General features: G+C 37.1%; 1 long non-coding RNA gene across 1 annotated transcript in view; it reads left to right on the top strand.

The window, feature by feature from the left end:
* LOC121726995 overlaps positions 1-21203 on the top strand; it is a 105528-nt gene extending 84325 nt beyond the window's left edge. Inside the window, exon 3 of the long non-coding RNA XR_006035608.1 lies at positions 21160-21203. This is a non-coding gene — a long non-coding RNA (uncharacterized LOC121726995). The remainder of the gene's footprint in view (positions 1-21159) is intronic.
* Positions 21204-22083: the final 880 nt, after the last annotated feature.

The raw sequence follows: 22083 nt of genomic DNA, 5'->3' as shown, positions 1-22083 counted from the left end.
AGTAACTACTGACTATCCGTCTGAAAATACTCCGACACGTCATATTATTATAATAGTCACAAGTATATGCTTAAAGTCAATCTGTACTTAATATTATAAAGCAGAAGAGTTTGTTTATTTGTTTGAACGCGATAATCTCAGAAAGTACTGGACCGATTTCAAAAAATTTTTTCACCAATGTATAGTTAAGATGTCCCTGAGTGCAGTGCAGACAGACAAACAAACAGACAGACATACTTTCGCATCTATAATTTCAGTTTGGATTATATTTTGAAGACAAATAGAGTTATGCACACTTCTGAAGACACGTAGATATTCGAATAACAACAACAATAACTCAACAACGGCCGCGCCGCGATAGTAGCACTTAAAACTTACACTTGCCGCCGCATCCGAACTCGTTATGCGGACCCCAACAATGCAGAAGAATACCGTAACAATGTGTCAATACAACTGCATATACTCAAATTTGCCTGTCAAACTATTTCCTCGAATTTCAACAAGCGTAAAACACTCGTTAGAGACCTCACTTTGTTTCAGACGGCGTGTCGTCGGAAACGAAACTTTGTGAAAATATTGTGCTAGATATTAAGCTGTTCATGACACTCGCACACAATTTCATACTGCGCTTTGTTTACGAGGCGCTCTATTGAACGACATCCGAGATCACGTTTCACAACATTAAACATTCAAGGAGTAGCGAACGGCGGCCCCCGATTGTCTTGTAAATGAATTACAACGCAAAATTGATCTTAAATCAGTTTACGTAGCATATGAGACGAAGGAGAGATATCGCGCACCAAGAAAACAGACTCCCGGGCTTAAAACTGTACGAACACGAGATAAAACTGGACTTCCGAATGAAAAGAAACTAAGACCGGCCACCGCAGACTTCATTTAAAAACAAAAGCACGGAAAATACGACCTTAATGTTTGCAATAAAGCGCAAAAATGTGGGTCCTGATGGAGTTAAATGTACGGCGGATTTAAGAATCAAGAAACTTAACACATTAGTGTAATTGCCTCTTCGGGTGCGGCTGCGGTGTTTACACTGATGGAAACCGATCTTATAATCAGTATAGGGAATTGTCTGACCGGGGAGATCACGGAACACGTTTTCGAGAGTTCTCCGACGTTTTTCTGTTTACGTTGCGGTAATTGTCTAAGACAGTGGTTCTTAACTTTTATAAGTCGTCTAAGAAAACTGTTTTAATTTGTGGCGTAAGGCTTTGTGGACAATGTAGAAATAACAAAAAAATACTACATTGTCCACAAAGCTTCCATGCACCGACGCAAAAATATCATTAAATATCTTAAATATACACCAAGATTATAGCGTCGTCCTACAGAAATGGAAAAACTCAACTTTGTGCTTTTTCGCCTGTTTAACTTCTAAATGAACGAAGTGACAAGATACATTTAATCACTAAGAGATACCTTTAATGAGTAAAAGATTAAGAAGCACTGGTCAGGGGCAGGTAGCCGGTCAGACGGCGCAGTGCGGCACCGCATCCACCAAAACCTCCGATGTCGGACGTGGTCTGAATTCTAATACTTGTACTGATTTTATTTTTGCCTCCCTCATTCTCGATTCTATCTAATAGTTCCTCGATTCACCTCTGTAAGATTTTCTTTGCGCCTAATGGAAAACGACTTAAATAGTTTCGTTTAAAATCGCTTATGCGCAAAATATTTTTATCTTTATACAATAGATATTTCATATTAAAATAACGTTAGAAGTGACTATTTGCCGACAATTTAAAGCATAAAACGTAAAAGTGGATTCACAACATGAAATGCTGCTGGGCGTTTCCATTTTGGAATTTTACTCAAGTTTTTTCCTACACATTGAAAATCCACTGCTCGCTGCGGTGACCACATAAACAATATGCTCATAAAACATACGTGGGAGAGCCATGCTTCGGCACGAATGGGCCGGCTCGACCGGATAAATACCACGTTCTCACAGAAAACCGGCCTGAAACAGCGCTTGCGCTGTGTTTCGCCGAGTAAGTGAGTTTACCGGAGGCCCACTTCCCTCCCCTATTCCCTTTTAAAAGGCCGGCAACGCACCTGCAGCTCTTCTGATGCTGCGAGTGTCCATGGGCGACGGAAGTTGCTTTCCATCATGTGACCCGTTTGCTCGTTCGCCCCCTTATTTTCATAAAAAAAAAAAACTAGAAACAACCTTTTTTGGCAGTAAGGTTAATTCAACCTTCTACACGTACGTGGTGAACGTGTTCTTCGTGGTAAAACGGTTAGGAACATAACTGGAAATTATAGAATTATACTTTGTAAACACAAACGTAATAAAACGGCTAATATAATTTGAAGTCACGTGCTTATATAAAGAATACGTGGGCTCCCGTTCCGAATGCGGCCGGCGTCCGCTGACCGCCGCACTTTCGACAAATTTAATTATATCACCAAAATAATCTCCTTTGAGACTAAACTAGTTACCCCTTCCCGCAACAATTGTAAAGCATTATTATACTCAAACGACATTTGTACATTCATTAATTATTCTAATTTGTTTATTCTAAAGCGTGGGGTTGAATTAAAATATTGGTCTGATTGCTAATTACACCTTTGTTAGGCCGAAGGTACGAAGTTTTGAATAAATTTAATTTAGAAAGTGTTACGGCTATTACTAAAATATGGTGCTAATGCAAATTATATTACATCTGAGATAATAAAATGCTGGAAAGCCGCTAATAAATTCATAAAATAGGTTTACAGTGGAGTTAATTGCCTTCTTAGAAAAGTCACTTCATACGCCGCGGCCCCGTTAGCAGTACAAATATTCTAAAATTTAATCGTTTATAGCAAAGATTTCGCCATGAAAAGTTTTCCACTTGAAACTTTGCCACTTTGCTGCAGCCGAGTCGCGCTTAACAAAGCTTTTTCATACTTACATTTTTACATCGAGAACGGAACGTCACGCTCGGTTTCGTCGGCGGCCGTCCGCGACGCGACGCGACCCGACGCGGCGCGGCGACCGATAGGCGGCGTCGATATTCCCGTCACGTTCAAAATTCCTTATATTTCATCTTTTTGTACGGCCCCGAAAAATGTCATCGAATACGCATTTTCGTGTAATCCTCGTAAGTCTCGTAGCTTTGCCGGCGCTCGATGTTCGCGGCGCCGCGCCTCGTGCCCCTCCCATTGTTTGGTATGTGCCACGTCGTGATCTCCATCTAAAGCAGCCGCCTTCCATATCGTAGAATTAGCGCTCCATGACTTTACACATTTGTAGGATGCCATCCGATATTCACACGATCTTTTCACCGAAATTATCCTGCTTACTGCTCTATTGTATTGGGTTGACAATACGCTCGTATTTAAATAGATCCCTACTTATTCATACGTCTGTTACAGTAAATGTTTAAGGCTGCCTAGTATGTTTTTATATAATACTGAGGCAAACGAACGGACTGATAAGTGATAACCCAATGAAAACTCTATTATAGTATCTTATAGCCAATAGATGGCCTGAAAAGATTATACTTACACTTTAAAAGTGATATGCTATACTATAATTTAATTTAAAATGTACATAATATTACGAAATAAACTAAACTGCATGTTGCATAACATAATATTATTTATTATCTTTATCTCCAGCCCCGGCCCGGTATTTGATGTTTTTCAGCGGAAGGAAACGTGTGATCGGTGCCTTAATCTGGGGTATATTTTTATCGGTAATGTAGGCATGAGTGAGGATGCTAACATCAAAGTATTATATTCACTGGGTGTGGGTGGAATACGCGGTACGCCATGATTCTTGTTGAATGAGGGGGTATTTTAGTCTCTTTTGTGACGTTCATCTAATTTTATAGCACCTATATATCTTCTTTTACATCACAATATGAAGTCTTACGAAGTTTTCATCAACAAATTCGCTTAGCTACCAAGATAGTCATGAAAATTAAGTAAGATCATTGTAAAAATGAACAGTTTTTTAGTCTTTGATAATAATTAAAATTGATTATTTACTTGACATGTCATTACCTATAAATTGTGAGTTGTCCCTCTAGATAGTATTTGAAAAAGTTTATTGTATAAAAGCTTTTTATTACCATATTTTATATACTTACATGTGGGTACCAAGCCTTTTCGACATTGTAACCACAAGCAGATTTTTGACAACAAACGTTCCTAAACTTGCACCAGTGTAGAATACTATCTATAATATCTATAATAGATGACGTCACGCGTGAGAGGATTGAGCAGTAATCCGGTCCTTATCGGAACATGGAGCATGCACCTTGCACAACTTCCGACGACAGCCCAACTAGTTTAGAAGCTTTGAAACTCTATCAGATACGTGAGCTCCGACCGATTACCTGGAGCCACAGGACAATGTAAGAAACGTATGACATGTATTTCAACATCGTGGCGATATTAACTCTATCAAGTGACTTTGTTGTTATTTTTAACCCCCGACAAAAAAGAGGGGTGTTATAAGTTTGACGTGTCTGTCTGTCGGTCTGTCTGTCTGTCTGTCTGTGGCATCGTAGCATCCAAACGAGTGGACCGATTTTGATCTAGTTTTTTTTGTTTGAAAGCTGACTTCATTGAGAGTGTTCTTAGCTATAGTTTATCACCATCAGCCTGCTCCGTGCTGAAAAATCGCGGTTCATCTGGTTCGTGGAGGGCCGATTAGCAACTTGCAGTCGTTGGTGGGCTTTATTGCATTGTAGTTCGTGATATTTATGAATATTTACACATTAATGGAAAGTTGACCTGGTGCTGCAGCATCACATGGTAATCAATAGGATACCCAACTCCTCACCAATTACTTAGAGCAACGGTTTCATGTTTGGACTCATATTGACGCGTGACGGTCTCATCCAAAAGGACATTCCTAGATGGTATTCATTGGGATATAATATGATCCTGTTGATAGGAATTATTTTGCACTATAACCAACACAAGTTTAAAAAGCATGAAATAAAATTAAATTAAGAAATTTAAAAAAACCCCCGCCAAACAACTTTAAAAAGTAATGAAATAATATATTTTACTGACTTTAAGTTTAAATAATTCCTAAGTGTAAAGTGATATTTTAGTCCATAATTGTTGTCAAGGTGTGTCGGGGGACCGCTAATGTAGATGTTTGATTTCACAAAATATTATGGTATCGAGACAATCAGTGACATGGCGATACAAGATGCAAAAGACACTGTTGGCGGTCTCCCGACACACCGTCTGTCCGTCTGTCTGTCCGTCTGTCTGTCCGTCTGTCTGTCCGTCTGTCTGTCCGTCTGTCTGTCCGTCTGTCTGTCCGTCTGTCTGTCCGTCTGTCTGTCCGTCTGTCTGTCCGTCTGTCTGTCCGTCTGTCTGTCCGTCTGTCTGTCCGTCTGTCTGTCCGTCTGTCTGTCTGTCTGTCTGTCCGTCTGTCTGTCCGTCTGTCTGTCCGTCTGTCTGTCCGTCTGTCTGTCCGTCTGTCTGTCCGTCTGTCTGTCCGTCTGTCTGTCCGTCTGTCTGTCCGTCTGTCTGTCCGTCTGTCTGTCCGTCTGTCTGTCTGTCTGTCTATCCGCGGTTTTTCTCAGAGATTATAAGATCTACAAAGCTGTATTTGGCATGAATGCACATATTGATGTCGACAAAATCTTAATTCTTTTTTGGTACCTTCCCTGCACATCAAGCGGGGATGAAATTTTTTTTCACGTCCACCCCATCGTGTGGGGTGTCGTTGGATAGGTTTTTTAAAAATATTATGAGTATGCATAGATCATTTTCCGATTCAGGGATCCGTTTGTGAAATATTAAGTTTTAAAGTGGAAAAAATCGTTGAGTCCAGTGTCCCGTCCCCCCCCCCCCCCTTCTACCAGCTAAATGGTCGCTACTGCAAATGTGAAAAAAATCACGGGAGTAGGAAATATGCTGAATTTAAAAGGAAAACTATCACGGCAAGAAGACTTCATAAGTTATTGAGCTACTAAAATGTATTCGGCGAAGTATAAAGGAACTTTTCGTTCAAATTTCTTTGAAAGTAACTGAGGTGATGTTGTTAGTAGTGTAAAACACGTCATAAATTAAATGTACATTCATTAACCATACAAAAATATTTAAAAAAAATAGCCATACTACGGAACCCCATATTGCGCGTGGCCCGACACGCACTTGGCCGGTTTTATATTATTAAGTGCATAATATTTTGTTAATTATTATTAGTAAATTATTACAACTCGAGACTAACAGCGACCATTGTTTGTGCGACGGGATAGCGATGGACGTTGCCATGGTGCCATACTTATTTACCTAGTCACTTCTGTAAAATAATATGGGCGAAATAATTGATATCAAAGAGTTTTATATGACAAAACAACATTTGCCCGGACAGCTAGTAATATTACAATATCGAACAATATCAAGTGCGAGATGATGAAGAGTTCGTAGATGACTAAAAAGTAGAAGCGAATGATGATTAGGTTTACCTTAAACCGAAAATGAGTTACTTTACAACGTAAAGCCTCTGCTTTAGGTTTAAACGTTGCGAGAAAAAAAAACATAAGTCAACTACGTTTTCGATGGAGTAAAAATAAACAAGTCTACATTCAAATGCGGTTAGCGTTAAACTAGTACTAATCGTGGTGAACGCTAAACAAATTTGTTCCTTACCAACTAATTTGAATCAATTATGTAGAGACAATGTAGTTAAATATTGGCATAGAAATGTTACTAACCGCAAGATGTGGTCGGGCTTAGAGATACGATAGATGTATCTGTGATGTGGACAGACTATTATATCTCGCTGAGATTAATCTATAATGCGTTGCATACGATAATGTAGGAATCTGTGTATACAATACAGTACTATTGTATGTTATACAATGACTTATTAGAAATTGCGATTGACTGATACGGAACAACACAACCCGAACGTACATATAAACGCAGATTAAGAATTCAAAAAGGTATTTTTTGTTGCACAAATCACAATACAATACAATAATTACACCGTCTATTTTTTAACAAAGTCTCGTCCAGCCGGGCTAGCACGACCACCAGTAGAAATGCGAAAGTATAGACAAACTGTGGAGATAAACTTAAGGTGAAGTTCCGATCTTTTTTCGCTCCGAAAAATTTCATTAAAATGCCACTTTATGACAGACTATTAGTCCTAAAAATTCAAATAATATTCTACTTTATGACATATATTATAGTCTGTCATAAAGTGGCATTTTTATTGAATTTTTGTCGGTCGCGATTAGCCGCGGTAAGGATCGGAACGGACCCTAAGTTTATATCCACAGTTTGTCCATACTTTCGCATTTCTACTGGTGGCCGTGCTAGCCCGGCAGGTCTTAACGATATTGCGTCGTGCCGTGTTCGCCGTACAGTGTAGGCACTAACTAGCGAACGCAGCTGGGGCTGCGGTGGAGTGACAATGTTTGGACGCATCCTCGGGGCGGAGCTCGTGCGTCGCATCCGCAATGAGCCTCCTCGGCCCTCCCCGCACCCCCCGCCGCCTCCCCGCACAACCCCGCACCCCCCCGGAGCTCCTCGGTCCTCCCCGATCGCCGGACACGAGCAGACCGCCACTCTAATTTATAGCAACGGTTAATTACCTCCAAGAATCTGAGTCAGTTCGGCTGCGAAGCCCGCAAACGCCTGCGTTTGTTTTGCTGCGGCCAATTCGTAACATCATTACGGCTAATTTGAAGGATTGTAACGTGTATCGAGAATTCTCGACTCAAATTCAGTAATTGTAAAATGTGTGCTTCACTGCCGAGTAGTTCTACTAGAGTACATGCAGTGCAATAAATTTAAATAGGATATTGAAGGGGAGAACAGAGGGGTACGAGATGAAAAAGGAGCTTTTATATGTCTAGTCAAAGGGAGGACTAATAAAAACAGTCTTCGTCTAGTCTTAGATGTTTTAAATAATAATTGCATCTTAGGTTAAACAGAGTAACTGCATCGCTCTATATTTTATCGCAAATCTATCGCTTGAAATTCCCATTAATTACTCAAATTATAATATGCATTGGAAAACAAAACTTTTTTCGAAGTCGGCTCGTGATTAATATGCAAAATGAGTGTCGAGTTGAATATTTGTAAAAGTTCGAGTATTTACTCGGCGTTGTTCGTTAGGAGTTGATATTCATAAAGCGCATTTAATTATTATGTTAACGAAACCTCTTGAATAAAATATAAGACGCGGAATGTCAAAGGGAATCAAACGTTCATTATTTATCGGCCGGCGGGAGATAAATTAGAAAACTTGTCTAGTCGTTCATAAAACAGAGTTATAAAATATACATTTAGACGAAAATAGTAAAACACAAACGAATGTTTTGTTTTTATCGCCGCCGAGATCCCAGGGAGGTGTTTTCGCTACTAAATTATGGACAAATCAATTCCTTTACTCGGACTGTGCTCGGCGTTCCCGACGATAAATAAATAATATATCTGTAATTGTAACCAACTCGGAGAAGCTCGCTCCGACCTCCGTGCGTACCTTTTTCGCTTTATTTCGTTAGTATGCGTATTTAGGTTTTATTTGCGCTATAAACTTTTTTAATAAATTTCGTATTACACGAAGATATTTTTTATATCATCCCAAAATACTTGAGCCCGGTTTATGTCTCGTATTTGAAATATTTAAGTCGGCCGAGGAGGTGAGGAGTCACATTGCAGAATTAGAATTTGTTATTTGTATGACTAGGTCTCTACTCCCAGAAATGAAAATTTCAAAGCTCAAATAAAGACTAAAGTTTCAAATCGAATCTAGATGGTAGTATGTACTCTAATGTATTATAATCGATCTAGATTTAAAAATAATAATCAATCCGTAAATCTTATATAAGTCTGCAGCTGTAGCATTGGTGTTCCATTCCACATAAAATCGGGTTTTGAGTTAAAAATGCAGTTTTGTTCTTTATAACATAAGGTTTACGACAGTGAAATCCATTTTTTTGAATATCCACTGTACCTTCTCCTCCTCTTAGTGAGGTTTTGTATATAGCATTTATGTACTATGTTTCTAAAATGATTTGCGCTTAAACCGCTGAACCGATTTTGATAAAATTTTGTATGCAGATACGTTGAATCAATTAAAATGACATTAGATACTTTTTGTCCCGGAAAATGTACGGTTCCCGCGCAGTCAACAAAAATTAATTTGGCTTATGATATCGGTATTGAGTACATGTAGATATTACCATAGAGGAATAAATATATATTACGTAAGGTTTTGGAGAAGGACATAGGATTATATTATTTTTATCATGGAAAATGTTCGCTTTTCACGCAATAAACTTTATTAATTTGCGTTTAAGCTGCTGAACCGATTTTGATTAAATAATATCTCAGAAGAAACGTTTGCCGGGACAGCTAGTATGCATATAAAGAAGATAAAATAAACTTCAGTCTGATATTTTTATATGTAGGTACAACTCAGTTCACTGAAATCTATAAAATAACAATATTAAAGATGTTCGTTTCGTTTTTTTAATGCAGCGCTTGTACCACTCCGAGATTGCTCTAATAAAGCACAGCAGCGCCAATTACAGAGTAGCGAACTGTCGGTCTGTCGCTAATGCTAAATACGTTAAAGTAGTCGGCGCTTCCAATCAGGAGTACCCAGTACCTGTTATCCGACGAACTTCGCCTCCAAATTGTTTCGGAACTGTTCAAGTATTCAGTTCACTTAAGCGTCTGGGTCATGAGGGTGATAAAAATTAATGAAAACTTGTTAGTCGGTGCTTAAACTCCCGCGAAGATTTAACTCTAAACAATTGATGTTTATTGTAACGCCGCGCTCGACTTAAATATTTCCAAACTAATTTCTAAGTTCCCTACGGTCTTGCAGTTTTCTTTTCAACCGTAGTATATTATGGTATTGTAGTAAAGTTTGTTAATTTGCTTTATATTCTTAGAAAAGTATCTTAATACACTTTCTATAGTGCAACAAAGTATATTAAAATAATATTTGCATCTTTTTATTGTAACGTAAAATTACTAAAAACCTGAGAGGTGTCAAGGGACACCCGAGTCCCGAATGGAATGAAGTTATTTCTCATGTTCAAAAAACCTGAATACACTAAAAAAAAATATTAAAAATCGCCATCTATTGACGCCCAGGAATACTAACAAGGTGTCACTAATTATTCTCAAAAAACGCTATCTAGTTGACGCACAGGAATACTATCAAATATATCGTTCTATCTAGCCTTCTTTACGCCAAACGCGCGATAAGTAACTTCGTTCCAATAATAATTGTATTGTGTATGTATAATTGTATATTGGAGCTAAAATATTGTATCACGTATTAAAATCCCAAAAAAATAGTTACGGTTTTAAAGAATCATAACAATAACCAACACAATAAAGTCCATATACGTGTCACAAACAAAAATCTCTCGCGATATTTTGATACGTTTTCATATGCACACAAACGCGCAACATGAAACATTGGTGCCAATATCGAAATCCAATCAGCGGGGTGTGATTGACAGGAGAGCTGGAGCCGGCTGCTGGACACGAAATGGACAAACGTGGTCGGTCTTGGCTTAACAAAAGCCGTTAAGCCCGGCGTTATGTCGGCGCTAGATTAGCCGTAAACGTCTATTCGAATGCAATAGAAACTATTAGGGTCAATTCAGACCGCAACGCGACACGTAGATGCATCTCTAAATTTGTATTAAATTGACAGACTTAAATTGCGTGAGACGTCTCGCGAATCTGTCAAATCCATACTTTAGAAACGTATCTACACGTCGCGTTGCGGTCTAAATTGACCATTATTTTACGTGCGGATTTGTGATGATGCGGATGCGATTTGTGATCTTGTTGATAATTCCAATTTCCTGGTTTGATAACACTTCAATTTTGTCCAGTGTGGCTGTTGGTCAAATATTAATGCACTCGAAATAGCATCGGAAATCTCAATAATAATAAGATGAGTTCAAGCAGATAAAATAATTTGTTAAAGTAGCAAAATATACAGTATAATTTTCTTAGGTACAACATTGAGAGGCTTTATGCTGGGGCCGTACCACGAAACCGTTTTGAGACTCAAACAATCGTACGAGAATGCCACATCCTACTCTAACAAACGTGAAAGGACGTTGTTAGAGCAGAATGCAGCATTCTCATTCAGTTATTTGAGTCTCAAAACGGTTTCGTAGTAGGCCAGATAACAGTTTCTATAACACTGTTGCGGTAACTTAGTAGTTCTACAACATCACTAGTTACTAGTAGTCCTATATTAAAAAAAAACATAAATTAATAAAAAAACTCAAAGGACTACAAAAATCGAATAACATTCCGATACTAAATAAACTTACTTTTATTAGAACGAAGTTCCTTATCGCGCGTTGCGAAAGGGAGCTAGACGGAAAAAGTTGTAACGACACTTTTTTTTGTACCTGCGAAGGGCAGACTAGGGTGTTGATGTGGCGATGACGTCAACTGACGGGAAATTTAAAATTCTACCATTCCTCTATGGCGGGTTTTTTAGCTTTTTTTGTTTTTTTTTTATAACTTCGTTCCATCCGGGTGTCCCTTGACACCTCTCATTTAATTTAATTCTAAAAAAATATATCGACGTTTTACACTTTTCTGATTTGGCTAAAATCGTAAGGATAAAATTGAAAATTCATCGACGTGTTCGATCATACATATATTTTCAGGAGATAAGTTCTCAAAAAATTATATGTTAAAATAATAAAGTTACTTATCTCCTAGGTAAAATGCAGTCGTAATGTTAAGAACACTTAAACCTCTCACATCTAAAATATTACGACTGTTTCCTAAGTCAATTTAAAATTTATTACACGAAAACAAGTATTATGGTCATCATAAAGAACGAACACCCTCCGCACGCACGAATTGAAATAAAATTTACAGACACGTCATCCTCCGCGTAAACCCACGGAATGGCTTATAACTAAACAATGTTCTTTTTCAATGCAAGAAAGCTGTTCTTTTATTTGTTGCAAAGCAGCGTGTATATGACGAGTCATCTATCTGTGGTGTCGTTTTTTTCGTCTTGGAAGGTTATATTTTCTTACTAAAACTACTTTATATAATGAGTTTCGGTACACTTTAAGACATCAACTTATTTTAATCGAGTTATATCGTATTACTCAATTTTCCGCTCATTCATAACGATTTTAGGCTTTCGAGTGTGATATACGGCTAATTTGTGATGGTAGCAAAGCTGTTGAGCGCGGCATATAACGCTCTGACCTGCCGTTATTAATACGCCGGTATCCGGTGATCTATTCTAATAATGATGTACATCAATTAGGCGCTGATGTATCTGTATCCCCCGGGATTTATGTGCAGCGCTCCGCTGACTCATATTTACATATATATTTCGTCACATACAGGTAACCTACTTGGCGTTGACACGGCCTTTGTCTTGATATTTGTGACATTCGATCTACGAGTATGATTAACGAAGCAGATCAATGAACAGAAGTTACTAAAAATATTTAATCTTAAGCCTACTAAAATATGCACAAATATAACCGTTGACCTGACTGATATTAGCTATGTCCACTATCTTCCCAATAAGCGACAACCAACGTCACGTGTACCACAATACGTTTTTCCAATAAAGATCGGAGACAGAGTTTGAGCGGTGCTGAAAATTCTTGGGCAGTTGGAACAAGTTGAGGTCAGTTCGGCGGCAATATCGCAAGTTCGCCGCAGCTGGCGCGATGTCTCAATAATCCACGAGGTTACCCTAATCGACTGCCCTCCCCCCTCCCCCTTAGAGCCTCTTCTCCCTCCGCGCCCCGCGCCGCAAGTGTGCCCTGATTAATTCTGATGCTACGTGCCTCTGTTCTTATCTTTCGATTATCACATTAAGTTTGTAGGTTTCATTTATTCAATAAAATCGCTTTGCCAAAAATAGTAAAGCAGATTGTTACTATTTGGCTCAGTCAAAGTTGTAGTCGGTCAATAATTACAACAAAAAGTATGTTGTCATGGTTGTCACATCCGCATCAGTAAAATTATCAGCGTCGCCTTAGTAAACGAACGACTACAAATTTATTTATAATGTTTGTTAGTTTCATTAAGAATATATTTAGCGAAGTTTATGAATCGTCTCGCGGACGTATGCACAGTAATTAATGGAGCCGCGTGCTAGTGCTGTAATAGATCGCCGGCGAAATATGCGCGCACGCAATGTGTTAAAGATAGTAAGTATATTAATATACTTACAATCAGTTTTAAGTTTATAATAAAAGGCCAGTTACTGGCCATAATTATTATTCCACAGCATTAGTAGAATATTGTCGTATATATAGTAGAACTAGATGACGCCCGCAACTCCGTTGCGCCAAAATTCGTTAGTCGTGCAGGAACTGTACATTTTTCAGGATAAAAAGTATCCTTTCTCAGATTCTGAGTATATCCTTACCAAAAGTTCATTGTCAGTATTCATCATGTCTTTGTCTTTGAATTACCCATAGCATAACACGATTGGTCAACTTTTATAACACAGTATTCTGTGTTATAAAAGTTCAATCAAAAAGACCTCTGTAAAAAAGGGATTGTAATTTTGTACATAGATTGGTTCAAGCATACACTTTAATTTGCCCATAGTTTATTTGACATATTATATTTATGGTTTTTAAATTACGCGACAAAAACCATTTTGTCGATTACGCCCTTTCGAGTTCTTGCTGTTCCATTTCTTATTTTCTATGAGAGGCCGGGCCGGCCTCTCATAGAAAACAAGCAATCTAAAACATGCCCAACACAGTTTTTATGGGGTCACCTTAACGCGACCTCAATGTAATGTAATATCAACTTCTTTGATAGTACATTATTAAGATAGATAGATGCTCACATTAAAATAAATGCACTCAAAAATAAATTTAGTATCCATTTTTTTCAATTAGGCAAAAGTCTTAATGTGAGTACCTGTTGAGCCGTGAAGAACACTTAATCGTATGTCAGTCGGACAGTAAGCCTGTTCTTGAGCCAAATCTTATTTACACGGCATTACCGGCGTTAGCGCACGATCGCCTATAATCGCCTTACGTTCGACCGCCGCTCAGCTTACAAGATTATAAAATATTACGTTCATACATATTTTTATGAGTGTGAAGATTATGGTTTTGTTACAAGTTGTTAATTTAATTTTTTTTATGACATAAGGGGGCAAGCAAGCAAACGGGTCACCTGATGGAAAGCAACTTCCGTCACCCATTGACACTCGCAGCATCAGAAGAGCTGCAGATGCTTTGCCGGCCTTTCAAGAGGGAATAGGGTAATAGGGTAGGGGATTAGGGCTCCGGTAAACTCACTCACTCGGCGAAACACAGCGCAAGCGCTGTTTCACGCCGGTTTTCCGTGAGCCCGTAGTATTTCTCCGGTCGAGCCGGCCCATTCGTGCCGATTTTACTGAATAACGATAATTAGATAATTTTCATTTGTTTTTGAGTCTATTTACAGGATTGTAAATAATTAAAATCCTACTTGTACGATGCAAGCATCGCACATTCCTAGGTCAGCATAATAATTAGTTTATCAATTTTGTAAATATCTCAATATTTAAACGATTTCGTAAATTTAATTTTTGCTATACTCATCATTATCTTTGTGTATATAAAATGTGTCTGCTATAATACGCGAGCACTTATACTTATAGCACTTATTCTTATAGCACTTACACTTATATCATTATTTTTATATCACTTCTTCTTATATCAGGTACGGGTTTGTACACTTTACACAGGTGTACAGACCCGTGCATCTTTGTGGTCCTTCGAACCGGATATACTATTATAAAAGCGAAAGTTTGTTTGGATGTATGGATGTGTGGATTTATGGATGTTTGTTACTCTTTCACGCAGAAACTACTGAACGGATTTTAATGAAACTTTACAATAATATAGTTTATACATCAGAATAACACATAGGCTACAATTTTAACCGACCTTCAAAATGGGGGAGGTGTTATGTTCGTTTTCTTATATTCAACGATTACTCCGCCGTTTGTTAACCGATTTTCAAATTTTTTCTTTTGGTATATAGGGTATCATCCCAATTTGGTATTATATTCACAAAAGTGGTGATCTGATGAAGGATCCATAAGTAATTGAGGGAAGGTGCTGAGAGAGCTCCTGATTCTTTATAGATACAAGTTTGGGAGTTTCGGCGTTGTTTTAAGAATAAAAAGCATATGCTACTATGCAAATTACATTCATCATCATCATCACTACCATATTATACCATTTCATAGTCTTTTAGATCGATACTCGAGTTTGTCAAGCGATAATTAAAAAAAATCTATACCTACCTATTATTATCAAACCTGAAGAGTATGTTTGCTTGAACGCGTCAATCTCAGGAACTACAGGTCCGATTTAAAAACTTATCTCAGTGTTAGATAGATCATTTATCGAGTAAGACTATAGGCTATATTATATTATCACGCTAAGACTAATACGACCGAAGAAACTCAGGAAAATGTGGGAAAAACGGGGGAAATATTTTTTATGGAAAAATGTACGGTTTCTGTAAAATTCCAAATTTACGCAGGCGAAGCCGCGCGGGACATCTAGTTATACATATTTCTCTGTGTGTAAAGATTATGAAGCAAGCTTATTTTTTTTAATATGAAATAATAATTAAGGTACAAATTATTATTACTAATAATAAATATGTAGTACTTAAGTAGACTATTTTCGTTTGTTTTTGTGCCAAGCATACTACGAATAATAATAGTTTTTATTATTCGTAGCAAGCATATCAACATATCAACATATCAATTTTTGGATTTATATTTCATACATGCTATAAAATATATGTATTATCAGATTAAACCTCTAACCTCTGACGACCTCTGTGGCTCAATTGGTTGAGTGTGTCAACTCAAGCCGGGGCTTGCGGGTTCGAATCCCGCCGACGGAACAAAAAGTTTTCAATGTTCCTGGGTCTGGATGTGTATTAAATATCTGTATGATGTAATAAAAATCTTAAATATATGTAAAGTATAAAAGTATTTAATATATTTCCGGTGTCTGGTACCTGTAACACAAGTCCTTCAGGTACTTAGCACGGGGCCAGACTGATGTGGTGTGAAGCGTCCATAGATATTATTATTACTAATCATTATAATATAAGGGTTATTATTATTATAATTATTAAGCTGGTTTTAGACTACGCTATAATTTATTAGCATAATTATTATAGTATTATATAGCTCGCACAAGAATATCGCGCACCATACATTGTTATGAACACGTTCACACTGTACTGTACGAATATTATTGGCTTGCTAAACGCTTATATGTATTGTGCGCGATATTCTTGTGCTATGAGCTAAATACTATATATTGTTAGCATAAAGAAGTCCCGAAGGCGGCCATGTTGGCAACCCAGCTATATAAGCAGAGCGCTTGCGCCGGTCACCCTCTTTTGCTCATCGAGCTTTCGTGCCGTGAACATCTCGTGTGTCGTGTCGATAATTTCGTTTTTGTTAATTTCTGTTAATTTGTAAAATTTATATTTAGTGCATTAAAATATTTTTTGTATTTTGATTAATTTTTTTTTAAATAATTAATACGTCTTCGCCAAAAATATGCTATTATATTATAGCGTAGTCTAAAATCATCTTTAGGGTTAAGTTTATTATCCTAATTACCTACAAATAAATTTCTATCTCGATTAATAAACTTCACCCTAGTAATTATGTTGTTAGGGTTAAGTTTATTCCGATATAGTTATGTTATGAAATATCAAAAACACATAAATATCTCTTGTACATTTTATTCGGCATTCCAACCATTACAACTGTGTCAATACGAAACCACAAACGTATTGTGATATTGAGGTAATATATCGGCAGCCTTTCTAATAATTTGTGTATTATGTTATCCGTCGCGAAGTTTTCCCAATATCTCTTTATTGGCGAGGGTCGCAACTTGCTTATTGTTTGTTGGCCAACTTAATAAGCCCGCGATGTATGGCGATTTACCCGCTATTGTCAACGTCTAATGAATTTTTTAACCATATAGAGACATAATATTATATCAACATTATATTACACAAACAGTAACGCCTAATGATTTTTTTGTCATAACTATAGACTTATCTATTTATTATGGTGTGTTACCGTTAATGTGCGTAAAACAGTTAGACTGCAGATTAACAAGGTATTCTGCAGATTATCAGGGTGAGTCAGGTAAAGTGCAAAAAGTTTAATCTATTCTCATTAAATTACATAAAACAGGTTCTTGTTTGAATAAAACATGTTATTTAGTTGTAGAGAATTATTTAATATAACTTGTTGGACATAAATAAAGGTATAAATTATTAAATTTTAAGTAAAATGTTACTCCATTAATAAAATATAACAGATCGTATCAACTAGAAACCAATCAAATCAACAACAGTCAAGTTGACAAGCTTAAGTCAAAGTTTTTAGGAATTTTACGAAGAGAATCCAAACTAACTATAGGTTAAGTGCAGATATAAGCTTTTTTATTTAAAAAATTCACACTTTAACAAATGGTATCAGAGAATCTGCAGATTACCTAGGTAATGTGCATGTTAACGTATTCTGCATTCTAACGGTAACATATTATATACAAAATTTTAGTGATGCACGTCCCTCAGCCAGCGTAAGTTGAGAAAAAAAAATTAGACTTTAATTGGATATTTATATCCAATTAAAGTCTAATTTTTTAATTTTTTTTTAAAAGAGTATGTATTAAAAACATAATTCAAGAGTACCTAATTGAAACAAGCGTTTTTGTCTTATTGTATATAATGTAGATAGTAAATTCGAAATAGAAAAACTATACTTATCTTCTACTAGGCCACAAAAATAATAAAAATAACACAAACACGGCAAATAAAAAAATATTTTTACGTTAAGTTGACTTTAATATGACTTCTAAAAAAAACTTTGTTATTCAATATAATTATCTTTATTGATTAAAAAATAATATTCAAATTGAAATAACGTTTATTAAATATGTAAAGCATTGAAAGTATTATGAAATTATGAAACCGCGACAGAGATATTTGAAAGCACTTTTCAGTTCTCTCACTTACAAACAAAATATTTTAAAAGATTCAGTGAAAACAAATTACGATTGTTCAGCAGCTTAAACTTTATTTAATTATTAATAATTATAAAATATTTAAATTTTTTACAAAAATTTTGAAGCGAATGAACTAAAAATTATGTTAAATGTTTTTAACTTCATTTATCAATGTAATAAATGTTAAAAAATATTGTTTCATACAATCACTTAAGTTAAAATCGTTAAAAGTTTGATTGAGGATTCTCTGCAACCCTCTCCCTCGGGCCTTGACAGTCGTTAATTATTATTATTCACCCCTTACTCACTAACAAATCCTGAGTTTAGACGTTGATCATACCCCTGCGTCTGCGAACACATTAAAGGCATCCAGCACGACCGAATTAATACTTGCACGACCGCAAATTATGTCACTAATTTTGTAGACGCAACCTTAATTTTTAACATTTGGTTTAAAATGCTGACTCGCAAATTTCAATAATCAGACGCTATAGTCAAAGCCGTGTCGGTCTTCCGTCCCACTGGGTTATAAGAGTAAAGGAATAGAGAGTGCTCTTGTGTACTGCGCACACACTTGGGCACTATAAAATTACTCCTGCGTAGCTGGCCTGGTTTCAATGAAACCGGCCACTGTCACCGAAACCGGTGTGGGAGCTATTATTATTATTATCAAAGCCTTGAGCTCTATAGCACGTCTTATAATTAATATTATGAAATACTGTGGTTTTGACTTAGATAGGGCGTAAGTAATTTCACGCGTTTCATCGTAAACTAGTTTTTATGCGAGTTTCATATTTGCTTTCTAAGAAACCGGTTCACACCAGTTCATTTACAATGGATCAAAACAATCGATCGCAAATATGTGCGCATATAGAACAATCAACATTTTTCCTCAAACACGATAATATTGTTACTTGCTGTAATTAATTCGCAACGATTAAATAACTCGGCACCATAATTGAGGTAATAACGAACTGAAGGAAGCCTATAAATAAATGGAGTTGCATTTTGTCGGTCAGCGCCATTAACGTCGCACCGATCGACCCGATGAGTGGGACAGATCGATCCGTCGCATCGGCCTGACCGCTCGTAAATCATCGTAACGAGCGCCGACTGTGGCGACCGACGTAGATGTGATCTACACTCGGAATTACTACCAGATTTTTTTCTATAAGTCTTATATCTGTGTAATTCCGCCAATTGTTTATTAAATGATTAATGTAATCAATTAAGACATATTTCACAAAAAATGTGTACCAGTAACTTGTGTTTAATTAATAAACCTGCAAAACTGATAAAAATATTGGATTGTAAAATTTTTTTTTGACCAGGACAAGCAGACATTACAATATCAATAATTGTACACTGTACAGGTAGGCACTATAAAATATATTGTTCGTTTTAAAAGGTATTTAATTAAAAGAAAAGTTTACAATTAAAAAGAAAATTAATATATTTTTAATAATAAATAATAATTCACAAGACTATGTCGTACTTCGTAGTAATATTTTCAAAGGAACAAGAGTCGGGTGCGGCGTAGCAGTTCGTAGCACACCGTAGCATGCTACGACTGCTACGGCAACGTACGAGCTACGGCCTACGCCTCGAACACACTTTGGCCATGCGTCTATTAGCGCTCGACAATAGAATTATAAACATCATTATCAAAAGCTATTAGGGCAATCTGAGTGATCCGTAGTTTAGTGTACAATATTATAGGATTAATTTTACAAATTATGTAGCTAAGCAAAAAAGTTTGCCTTACCTACTATGGAATATAATATTCATGAGTCATGAGTCATAACAAAGTGTGAAATTATTTTGTTTCTTGCACATTATACGTGCAAATTGCTGTTTGAGTCATTTGAAGCTGTACATCTGCATAACGGCATCTTATAATTACAAATAATAGCTGAGTAGGAAAAGTAATTAACAATTACTCTGTTATGCTCCGTAATGAAGGTAATTTGGTAGTACACAGCGGGCGGCAAGCGGCGGGCGCATGAGTGGAGCGGGCCGGAGAGCGGACAGGCGCGGGAGCGGACGCGGGTGCGCGTAGAAGAGCGGGTGGCGGAGCGGGCGGCCAGTTGTCTCCGCCTAATTGAATTTCACGACATCGCGAAATGACTGCGACTGCACAAACTCTTTCTGTAAATCTTATTGTAGGGTCGGTTAATTGCCCTGTCGCCTTACATCACTCCCCGGTTATTCGATTACGGCCCCCCGAGGGCCGCCGGATAACACGATACGGAGGAATTCGACCTCATTCGCCTTAAGAATAAATAAAGACAATAAATATTCAATATACCGAAGAAATAGCAGTGAATCGACGCAATCGTATTCTCCACTCGTTCGATACTCCCCGCACTGTTCTTCACGTTCGCCGAGGAACGAGTGCAATTTCCCGCGCTCCGTATCGCGAGCGACGTACGAAAATTGCTTTTCTGAACGTGAAAATATAGAGAAAAAAAGATCCCGCCATGCAAATTTTTGTAAAGTCATTCGGAGGCGTGCGTTTGTATTTCTCGGCTAGGAGCGAGAGGGTCGAGGAGGAACAATCGTCGTCGCGGGGGAAACCTTTATTTTGTGCGGGATATTGCGCGTCACGTGCAGGCGACAGCGGGCGACTGCGGGCGATAGCGGGCGGCGGCGCTCAGCTGCTCGCCGGCGGTAATCGAACCCAATGCGACGAGAATTGAGATGATACATAATTACCTCACATATTCGCAAATTGTTCCCGACGACACGCAATTCGCCCCGTCGAGGTCTCGTAAAAACGAGCGACTCGTCCCCGCACTACTCGATGCTTATAATATTTTATGGTTCCGTAAACCTGGAGGAACTTCGCCGTAATTGGGGCATTTATTCGATAAAATTGGCTCCGTTTTAGTACAATGTTTTACAAAAATATTGTTCGTCTTCGTTATTTTATTACGGCCTTGTGTTTTGCCGAGTTTTATTATCTTTTGCTAGTTCTTTAAAATGACATTTTCTACGGAATAAAAACTTGAATAATATGAGTTTGAAATGTTTGTGTTTGGAAATACAATGCGAATGTCTATCCCTAGATGTTTTGATAGGTAAATAACTACAAATTCTGCCTTGTGATTGATCTATAAAATCTTGTTCACAGATTCGTTGCCGCCTTGCGTCCTGCTAATCATATTTTGCAATAAGGTAAGTCGTTACTTAGTTGAAGCCGTATCATGAATAAAACTCGTTGTTCAGTAGGTATCTTAACAAAAGAAATGCAAAGTGATACACATTAAAAAGTAACTAGAGAAGATGTTTTGGTATTTTATTATTTCTACTCTATAAGATCAAAATATTACAAAATAATTTCCAAAAAATAATTAATTGTAAAAAGTTACGATGAAAGTTATTCTTAATACATTGATATTCAAAATAATCTAAATATGATAAAACCAAATAAAACCACACCAAGCCCTAAATTGGTAGGGAAATCACCGGTACATCACTAAGCATATTTTATCGATATCCGCCGGATAAGCCACATCACTATGTTATTTGTATTCATAGTCCGGCTGTTTCATCCGGGCCGGGTAACACTTTATCACTTTAAACTGGTATTGACCCGGATTACCGGCTAATTTAATGTGGAAAGTATAACCGTGAGTTTATAATCACTTTTCAGCCAGTGTAGCAAATTATCTAAGCATAATTTAGGTCAATTGCTTTTAGATCTAGTATTTATTGCTTTGATTGCGTTAATAGCTCCTGGATTAATTGAATGCGGTAAATAAATATTAATGAATAATGTCAGGGGTTCACGAATGGATGTTCGCTGCTAATGTAATTAGGTGTACTTGATAAGTCAGGATTACAATGTTAATACTAGTTACTTTAATAATAAAATTTAAAGAATTGCTTTTTTATTATTCTATCGGTATTTCTTCAGAGTTATCCCCGTATGAAGGAAGAAGATATCTGCTGCCCAACATACACTCCATACACTCCATACCTACTGGACAACTACTTTCAATCTAATTTTTGGCCAATTAAGTTCAATAAGTCGTATCCACAGGGTGTAACAAAA

Source organism: Aricia agestis, chromosome 1, assembly GCF_905147365.1.
Source record: "Aricia agestis chromosome 1, ilAriAges1.1, whole genome shotgun sequence".
NCBI lineage: Eukaryota > Metazoa > Arthropoda > Insecta > Lepidoptera > Lycaenidae > Aricia > Aricia agestis.
This window is presented reverse-complemented; position numbering and strand designations above follow the sequence as displayed.